The sequence below is a fragment of the Schistocerca piceifrons genome, chromosome 9, assembly GCF_021461385.2.
Source record: "Schistocerca piceifrons isolate TAMUIC-IGC-003096 chromosome 9, iqSchPice1.1, whole genome shotgun sequence".
NCBI lineage: Eukaryota > Metazoa > Arthropoda > Insecta > Orthoptera > Acrididae > Schistocerca > Schistocerca piceifrons.
The window spans coordinates 169,120,548-169,131,182 of record NC_060146.1 but is presented as its reverse complement, the minus strand read 5'-3'; positions in this window follow the sequence as shown (position 1 = coordinate 169,131,182).

Genomic DNA, 10,635 nt, shown 5'->3' with positions numbered 1-10,635 from the left:
GGGCAAAGCTCTGCCGAAAAACCTCTTAGATTCAGCTCTGCTTACGATGCGGACTAACGCCATCGTCCCACCTCATAACTGTCGGTCTCCAGTGGGGCAAACTATATTACTATCAATGCAAAGACCAAAAGGAAAGATGCAGACAAACGCAGACCGAAATATACTGTTATGCTATCCACAATATATACAAATGACCTTGTGGATAACATCGGAAGTTCACCGACGCTTTTTGCGGATGATGCTGTGATATATCGAGAGGTTGTAACAATGGAAAATTGAACGGAAAAGCAGGAGGATCTGCAACGAATTGACGCATGGTGCAGGGAATGGCAATTGACTCTTACTGTAGACAAGTGTAATGTGCTGCGAATACATAGAAAGAAAGATCCTTTATCATTTAGCTACAATATAGCAGGTCAGCAACTGGAAGCAGTTAATTCCGTGAATTATCTGGGAGTAGGTATTAGGAGTGATTTAAAATTGAATGATCATATAAAGTTGATCGTCGGTAAAGCGGATGCCAGACTGAGATTCATTGGAAGAATCCTAAGCAAATGCAATCCGAAAACAAAGGAAGTAGGTTACAGTACACTTGTTCGCCTACTGCTTGAATACTGCTCAGCAGTGAGGGATCCGTTGATAGAAGAGATAGAGAAGATCCAACGGAGAGCAGCCCGCTTCGTTACAGGATCATTTAGTTATCGCGAAAGCGTTACGGAGATGATAGATAAACTCCAGTGGAGGACTCTGCAGGAAAGACGCTCAGTAGCTCGATACGGGCTTTTGTTGAAGTTTCGAGAACATACCTTCACCGAGGAGTCAAGCAGTATATTGCTCCCTCCTACGTATATCTCGCGAAGAGACCATGAGGATAAAATCAGAGAGATTAGAGCCCACACAGAGAAATAACGACAATTATTCTTTCCACGAACAATTCGAGACTGGAATAGAAGGGAGAACCGATAGAGGTACTCAAGGTACCCTCCGCCACACGCCGTCAGTGGCTTGCGGAGTATGGATGTAGATGTAGATGTAGACTTTTTTTGCTGCAGGATTCTACAGCATTTTCAAGGCTCGAATGTAATAGTTCTCGACGAAGGGAACCTTCCCAGAGTGAACACGGGAGTAGGCCAAATGAGTGGTACAGAATCGTTACTGTTCATAATTTACGTTAATGAACTGAAGGATAACGCTGGAGGGCATGTAAGGCTACTCGTGTACGATGTTGTTCTCTGTAGCAAAGTAGCAACGCCAGAACAGCGCGGCAAAGTGTAGGAACAGCTACACAGCGCCGACGGTTGGTGCAGGATATACGTCCTGGTCTCCCTCCCTCCCTCCCTCTCTCTCTCTTTTCACTTCCTCCTACTTACTCTCTCTCTCCCTCTCTCCATCTCCTCCTCTCCCCTACTCTCTCAATTCTCATTCCTCTCTTCCCCCCCCCCCCCCCCTCCCGCCTCTTTGTCCATTTCCTCTTTCTCTCTTCCTGATCTTGAGCCTTCTTCATTGTTATTGCAAACGAGTCCTTGATTCGGAATTGAGGTCGCTTAAAATGGGTGAATCATTTGCTATCGTTGGACAGGGTGTGAAAAAGACCTCTCCAGGTCTTGGATCTGTGAGGATACAACTTCAGTAATAATAGTTAGCGTTGTTTTAATCTGCGAACTTGTAGGATTACAAAGTTTCCGGCGATGCAGATTCTAATGACAAGCCGATAAGCCATGATAACAACTTATCTGTTTTCTGTTAAAACCGACTGTAAGGAAGAAAACCAAACAGCATACACCTGTGTGTACAATTTTTGTTGAAGATTATCAGATTATCAGATTTCTGATCCAATTAGTTCCGCGGCGCTAGAGCCACGTCTTCAGGGATACTGATTTGTAATGTATTACAAACGATAAACAGCAGATGAAAAAATTGGCTCTGAGCACTATGGGACTTAACTTCTGAGGTCATCAGTCCCCTAGAACTTAGAACTACTTAAACCTAACTAACCTAAGGACGTCACACACATCCATGCTCGAGGCAGGATTCGAACCTGCGACCGTAGTGGTCGCGCTGTTCCAGACTGTAGCCCCTAGAACCGCTCGGCCACCCCGGCCGGAAAACAGCAGATGACCCAACATTCTTTGCGCTATTGAGATAGAAGTGTTTAACCGTCAGGAGGTCGGTAGGCCAATTTAAAATGAAGCAGAATGTAAAGAATATCATCCCTACATTCTGCTCTATTTTAAATGGGTATACGGACTTGCTCATGGTTAAACACTTCTACCGCAATAGCGCGAAGAATGTTGGATCATCTACTATAACGGCTGCTGTTTGTAAAAATTATTAATCTCCATCCCTGAAGATCTGGCTCTAACGCAGCGAAACTATTTTTATCGTAAATAACAATTTGTCACGCAGCAGAAGTGGTCTTACTCATGACGGTTCAATTCGACAGCTGCGGATGCCCACAATACAAAATTTGCCGCGATTGTTACGTATTGTTCATCAGTGTGGGAAGCTTACAAGGTACTGTTAACAGAAAGAAGGTACAGAGAAGATCGAACGAAGAAAACATATCGATTCCATGGCGCCTCAGCGTTACGTTAGATGCTCGACACACTCCAGCGGCAGGCGCTGCAGGAGAGGCACTATGCATCATGGAAATCCAGAGAAGTGTGTCTCTGGAATAATCGGTCTACAAGTCACTTCCACTGATGGAAACCTCGGGTAATGGCGACAGTAAGAACCGTACCGGCCTGACAAAATATGTGAAGCGTACAGAATGGGAGGAAGAAAGAAATGAAACCGTACGGGTTGAGGCGGTACTTAACACTGTTTACGTTGGTACAAAATCGTCTCATGCTTGCTAGCAAATTAGCAGTACAAGCCCAGTTAGGAGTATGAAGTTGGAACCGCTCTGGCGCGTACGGAAGTACTGATTCGGTTGAGGAGAGTGTGGTGAAGCCGGTTTACCTCTCCTGAGGCGACCTGGCCCACAGTTGTTGTTAACTGGCTTTCGATATCCGGGATACCAGCTGCTGTGTCTGCTTTAGCAGAGACAAAACGCGAACATTATTCGTCAATCTTTGTTGCGAAAATCCAATGAACGAGAACATTGCTGATGTCGACAAAGTAGTCGAAACAAAATGCAATCTAAACAAGAAACTAAGTATGGATACCACTTTGGATCGTGTAACAGAAGAATGACAGAATAAAATGTTTTCCTCAGAAGTCTTTCGCTAGACAAAGAACGCCAAAGAAAAGACGGAGTCAAAACTATTAGAGAGTGGTTCGTACAGCGTTACAACAAAGTTGTCCAGGGAGGGCAGATCACTGTTACACGACGCTCTTGAGTCACAGTCCGGAGCTACCACTCCTGACGATCCGAGAATACCAGCAGACGTGGATGTTGCGGCCGGGATGGCAGATCCCTATGTCAGGGCGGCACGTCGAACTGCCTTCTGGCATTTTTTTTTTTCATATGCGTTATAATACAGCATCACCGGTCGTTGGCGGTCTCGTAGGTGAGGCAGTAAATTCATTCACAGGGCAGTGACACTGCGCCACTGCAATACACTTTGGAGGTGTGGCGGTCGGACATGGAGTCCCGTACCACCCTCGAACGGTGACAGTGCTACATCAGTCAGGCAAGCAAACCCAGCCCGACATGGGCAGGTGGGGTGGTAAAGTATTGGACGTACACTCATGCTCGTAAATTAAGGTTAATGCTGATACGTGGTGAAACAACGGTCTGGTGGGCGGTTTGCGGATTTAAATCACCTCGGGGTACGACCATGCGGTGCATATGACCTGCGGTCGTCGCACGGCGGCGCTGGGAGCAGTCCACATACGCAGAGGTGTGTTGGCGCATGTCAGAGTGCGGTGCAGAGAGTAAGTGTGCAGACGTTTTCAGACGTGCTAATGGTGACTGTGTGTTGAAAATGGCTCAGAGAACACATATTGATGACGTTATGAGGGGGCGACTGGAGGCTGGTCAAACACAGCAGGTCGTAGCACGGGCCCTCTGAGTGCCATGTGTGATCTCAAGAATATGGCATCGATGCCAGCAGACAGGAAACGTGTCCAGGCGCTACAGTACGGGACGTCCACAGTGTACAACATCACAAGAAGACCGATATCTCACCATTAGTGCGCGCAGACGGTCACGGAGTACTGCAGTTAGCCTTGCTCGGGACCTTACCGCAGCCACTGGAACAGTTGTCTCCAGGCACACAGTCTACAGACGACTGAACAGACATGGTTTATTCGCCCTGAGACATGCAAGGTGTATTCCACTGGCCCCTGGTCACAGGAGAGCCCGTAAAGCCTGGTGTCAAGTACACAGTACATGGTCATTGGCAAAGTGGTCACAGGTTATGTTCACGGACGAGTCCAGGTATAGTCTGAACAGGACCCAATTTATTAGTACATGCTAGTCTCACCTTTTCTAACGTCCTCTGATCTTCAAATATTTTTTTGTTTGCTCTATCATCTAGTGTTAATCGCTCAACCCTTACATTAATTCTATATACGTATGTTACAATCTTATTAATTATTACAGCATCGTATTTGTTAGCAAAGAAATTAAACTCATCCTTAATATCATAGTGCTTCAAAGTACTAAAATTATGAGCATTTTCATCATATTTGTCGGTAGCGCCCATTTTTCCATATTCAAATCTAACACCATCTGTTTGCGTATATTCGGTCCGCCACTTGCACATTCGACCAAAATACGGCCTAGTCAGAAGAACACGACGGCGTATCCAACGCCTCGGACGTGCACGGCGATTCCGGCCCATCGTCTTCATCCGACGATATGCAAATGGTCTCCGCTTCGGCCTCCACGTCCGACGTGTCCGACACCATTTCCTCCTTAACATTTAAACAGTGAATTATGTGGCAATCCGCGTGTACAACATCCAGTCGTGAAATAAGAGCTTCGTCACCAATATTAAAGTCGTTGGACACAAATATTACAAGCCCCCTATGTTTAATAACCATTCCAGGCTTATTTTTGACATTAACGGTCACGGGACGTCCTTCAACAATACGCATCAAAGTACAAGCGAAAGGACGCCAACGAAGCCAGTCAAACTCCACAAACAATATAACATTGTGTATGCGAGAATCATAACCGCCAAAACCAAATTCTGAACACAACGGCATATAAACATTCTGCTTGCGTGACAGTACTTTTTCGATTAAGGTGGATTTGCCAATATTTGTGTCTCCGTATAAGTATAATTGCTTCTTACGCACCACTTTGGACCGAAAGGCCTCATTATACCAGCGGACCAGGAACCAGATTCCACCCCATTAATGTTCTTGAAAGGGACCTGTATGGAGGACGTGGTTTGATGGTGTGGGGTGAGATTATGATTGATGCACATACAGCCCTGCATGTCTTTGACAGAGGAACTGTAACAGGTCAGGTGTATCGGGACGTCATTTTGCACCAGTATGTCCGCCTTTTCAGGGGTGCAGTGGGTCCCACTTTCCTCCTGATGAATGATTACGCATGGCCCCACTGAGCTGTCATCGTGGAGGAGTACCTTGAAACAGAAGATATCAGGCGAATGGAGTGGCCTGCCTGTTCTCCAAACATAAACCCCATCGAGCACGTCTGGGATGCTCTCGATCGACGTATCGCTGCACGTCTTCAAACCCCTACGGCACTTCAGTAACTCCGACAGGCTCTGGTGCAAGAATGGCAGGCTATACCTCAGCAGCTGCTTCACCACCTGATCCAGAGTATGCCAACCCGTTGTGCGGCCCATATTGATGTCGGGGTACACGCGCAGGACACTGGCGTTCTGTAGCACATGTGTTTCGGGACGGTTTTCTCAACTTATCACTAATACCGTGTGTGTTCCCTACGTGCCAATGCCATTAGCGCCTGTTTTGTGTAGTGTGATGTTGTGTGGCACCACAATCTGCAGTTATCCTTAATTTATAAGCATGAGTGTAGAAGTGGGGGCTAGTCCTGCAAAAGGATGCATCCGTGTTGGGCGTGCCCGGGCTATCATTAGTCATGGTCGGAATCCGGTTCCTCTAGGATGGTTAGGGGAACCGGATGTCGATGCCAGCGGCGTGGAATTGCGGTTGCAACGTGGCGTAGCCCATGGACACTGTCCCACAGGGCACCCACTTTCTCATAGAGCCGCCGCGCGTTGTTGCGGATGGTCGTCTTGAGGGGGATGATATCCGTTTCCTCACGGAGAGTCACAATTCCGTGAGTGCTGAGGCGTGCAGACTCCACCTGAGAGCCTTGTTCTGCAGGCCCTGCAACGTCCTCATCCTGGTGACACTAATCGTGGTCCATGCAGTGGAGCCCTACCTGAGAGCAGGCAGTATAACTGCTCGGTGGATGCGGAGCTCGGTATGTAGGTTTAGTTCCCTACTGTGGAAGAGGGGGTACAAAGCCCTCGTCAGCTTTTGCCCCTTGTTGGCGACATACTCCGCATGACAGTGGAATAGCAACTTGTGGTCTAAGTGTACCCCTAGATAGGCGGTCGTTGGGGACCAGGGGACCAGCACACCTGCAATCAAAATATTGCGGCGGAGGACTGGGTGCTGTTTCGTGAAATAGACTGCCATAGTTTTGGCGGCATTAAGAACTATTTTATCTGTCCGGCACCAGGTGATGGTGACGTCCACCTGTCGCTGGGGTCCGGCCGGTGTGGCCGAGCGGTTCTGGGCGCTTCAGTCTGGAACCGCGCGACCGCTACGGTCGCAGGTTCGAATCCTGCCTCGGGCATGGATGTGTGTGATGTCCTTAGGTTAGTTAGGTTTAAGCATTTCTAAGTTCTAGGGGACTGATGACCTCAGATGTTAAGTCCCATAGTGCCCAGAGCCATTTGAACCATTTTTTGTCGCTGGGGGCGGGCGACGACGTCGTCAGGGATAGGGCCAGCGGTATATAGTGCTGTGTCGTCAGCGTATTGTACCAGTTGGTACTCGGGAATGACTGGCATATCAGTCACATGGATATTAAAAAGAACGGGAGACAGCACCGATCCTTGTGGTGCCCGCTGACAATTGGCAAATGCCGGAATGCATTCCCCGTTGAGCCACTAGGAAGGAGGAAGTCATCCACAATCTTGACATTGATATCCGGTGTAGGGGTCTGCGTCAGCATCTTGTGCACGAGGTTGTCGTGCCAGATCTTGTCGTAGGCGTTCTGTAAGTCCAGAAAAACGTCAGCTGTCGACTTGGCGGTGTTGAAGCCTTTGCTGACGTGTTCAGTGATTCTGCGGACTCAAGTGTTCGGCAGAGAGGTGCGAAGTAAATCCGAACTGTTCAAGTCGAATCGTCCCAACCGTCGCCGGAGGTCGGGAAAGTCGGTGGAGGACCACAGATTCAAGGAACTTCGCCGTGGTATTTAAGAGGTTGACGGGCCTGGTATTGGTGGGGACCGTAGGGTCATTGAACCACTTGAGGATCGCAATCAGCTTGGCTGACTGAGGGGGGAAAAGCCAGACGTGAGACAACCGTTTAAAATCTTGGTGTACAAGAGGAGATGCGTATGCGGAGGGCGAGAGAGGTGTTCATTTAAAATGCCGTCCAATCCAGGGGCTGACCGGCCACGTTTCCCTCGTAGGATCCGATGGACTTCTGCCATGGGTTAAGGCTATAGGTACAGTGGAGATGGAGAGCTTCAATGCTTTTTGCATTTTGGCAGTCAGGTAATCCACGTCACGGACTATATTTGCTGGTGTTTTCGAGGTCGTGCAGGGTGGTGTTGTTAAGTACCCTGGCGAACTTGTCCCAATCGCACAGTGGAACACCTTCTAGCAGGCGGTGCGCTGGCTTATAAGTGAGGTTGGCAGATGGATCTTCTGGGAGTATTTTCGATCACGTGAGTGGCATAGAAAATAGTTCGCTAGTTGATCGCGACCTCTTGTGCTGCTGTCGATCTGCGGTGCTCGGATAACGGCTCTGGCGGTCGTTGGCAGAAACACGGGCTGTGTTTTCGTCCCCGGCAGCGGCCGCGGTCGTACCGTAAACATCTGCTTTGGTTTCGCTTGCTGTTATGACGGCATCACGCATGTCTGTTCTGTCATGCGGGATGTCGACGTCGCAGGCGGACGGAACGGACGCTGCACTGGCTGGTCCCACATGCATGCTACTGGTGAGAGATGTGGGGATTTTCCTGGTCACCGGAATACCTCAACATCACGCACACAGGAGACATAAGTGCCGAATGTGGACGAGTATTGTCCTGCTGAAGAATGCTACCATGGTGGTATCATGTGAGAGGAAACACACGAGGGCATAGGGTGTCCACTGAGGTGCAGTGCCTCACATCGCGCCTATGTTGAGTAAGTGACAGTAGTGGGCAGACAGCTTCAGACAGTGAGTCGCAGTTACCGCATGACGGATGCACTCTGATCCAGTACCTAGCTGCAAGTAGTTACCACAGAAAGGTGTCACCTCGTTATAGACTTTGAAATTGTCAAGTGTTTAAAATATATTTTGGAAGCAAAACTGAGTTTTGTGGTTATGAAAACTGTCATTAATTATTTATAATTTGTTTAATAAGGTGAATGACGGTGTGGATACAAAGTAAGATATGAAATCAATATTGTTATCTATATTGACTAAGTCCCCATTAGCGTGAGAAGTGTGGTTGTTCAGAGAAAGTGAATTACACTCTCAGGGTAATTTTGAAATGTACAACTAGCCAGTTTATGAGACTGGAAAATCAAGAAAGATTTCATAATAATTCTGTTATTTAAAGAGGGAGTTATTGTCATATTTGTGGAGTTCCCAAATTTGCTCATTTAGTAAATTGTTCATAAAAGCTATTAAGTTGTGACTGGTGAAATGAAAAACACGCAGGTTTTGTGCGGTTTAATACTGATATCTGCCAATGAGAAGACAGTAAGTTCGCGCATTTTTTGTATACTAATGTACTGCTTTGTTAAGTCTAAAGTTTATTTTGGAGCTCAGCCACCATCATGTTCGGATGCAGATGTCGGGAGCTCTGAATGGGTGTGGTAATTTTGCATAACAATGGTTAAAACTTGACCTTGGAGTGCCATAGGGTGGATGCGAACGTGTGAGAAAAACGAACACGTGAAATTCTGGTTCTGATATGTAAACTGTGACTTTTGAATAATAAAATTCCGCGTGGCATGTTATACAAGCTGTGATTGCAAACTGGACATTCTTAGTGTTCAAAAAAATGTTCAAATGTGTGTGAAATCTTATAGGACTTAACTGCTAAGGTCATCAGTCCCTAAGTTTACACACTACTGAACCTAAATTATCCTAAGGACAAACACACACACACACACACCCATGCCCGAGGAAGGACTCGAACCTCCGCTGGGAGCAGCCGCACAATCTATGACTGTAGCGCCTTAGACCGCTCGGCTAATCCCGCGCGGCCTTAGTGTTCAAATTTTGTAATGTTTGAGCAAACATTCAGTCATAGATGATCTGTTTCGGAATACTTTTGGTAACGGGTTCAGATAATTGACATAAGCTGGTTATTGAGTGTCTGTGATTTCGTGTGAGTGGCGAAAGTAGAAGATCAACACGGGCCTCGCAATGTTTTGGTATGAAACAAATGACAATATATCGAAGTTCTCACTCACAAGCCGGCCGGAGTGGCCGAGCGGTTCTAGGCACTACAGCCTGGAGCTGCGCGACCGCTATGATCGCAGGTCCGAATCCTGCCTCGGGCATGGATGTGTGTGATGTCTTTAGGTTAGTTAGGTTTAAGTAGTTGTAAGTTCTAGGGAACTGATGACCTCAGAAGTTAAGTCCCATTGTGCTCAGAGCCATTTGAACCATTTTTCACTCACAAACTACCTTTCGATCAATCGCTTCATTAACCTGATACTCATTGGAATCATGTAATGTTACTGGTTCCACTTCACGTTTTCCACAAGAGGACCATCATTCGTTTTTAACAGGGAAGACGTGTGGATTGAACTACAGAAGAGGTAACCACCACAAGTTGAGTGAATATTATTTCTGTAAAACGAGCGCACAGAAACAGGGACTTTGCACCGTAACGTATCGTTGTGCAGATAGTGTTCCCTCAGTTACACTCAGCCGTGACCTGAAGCCATACTGGATGGTTCGCAAACCATGACGTCAGGTGTAACACCTCTTTGCCTCTCTAAAACATTAGAAAATGAAAAACCCATACCGAGGTCCCCACCATCTCCGCAAAAGATGGATACTGATGTGGTGCAGAACAGCGATTCGTCACTCAAGAAAATGCGACGCCATTGGTGAGCAGGCCATGCTTTCCAATCACGGCACCACTCCAGACGCAGTATTTTCAACTGTTGGATTTACGGCAGCCTACCTGTGGCATGGCAATTCCCTGGTCGGCTGCAAGTTTCCGACCAGTGGTGTGGGCTGAGACAGGAGGCTGCACCGAGCCCATTATCTGCTACCAGAGAGGTGAGGCAGAGGTGAAGGGGGTAGGAGTGCCCGGTGGACAACACGACGATCCTGCTCTGCGATGATCAGACGTGTCCGACCAGAACCTCGCCGGCGAGGAACTTTCGTACTTCAACTGAAATGTTCGATTCCGTACAAATTTTGGTCTGACTTAATTTTTATACTTAAATTATACACTGAAGAGCCATCGCAACTAGTTCGCCCGCCTAATATCGTGTAGGG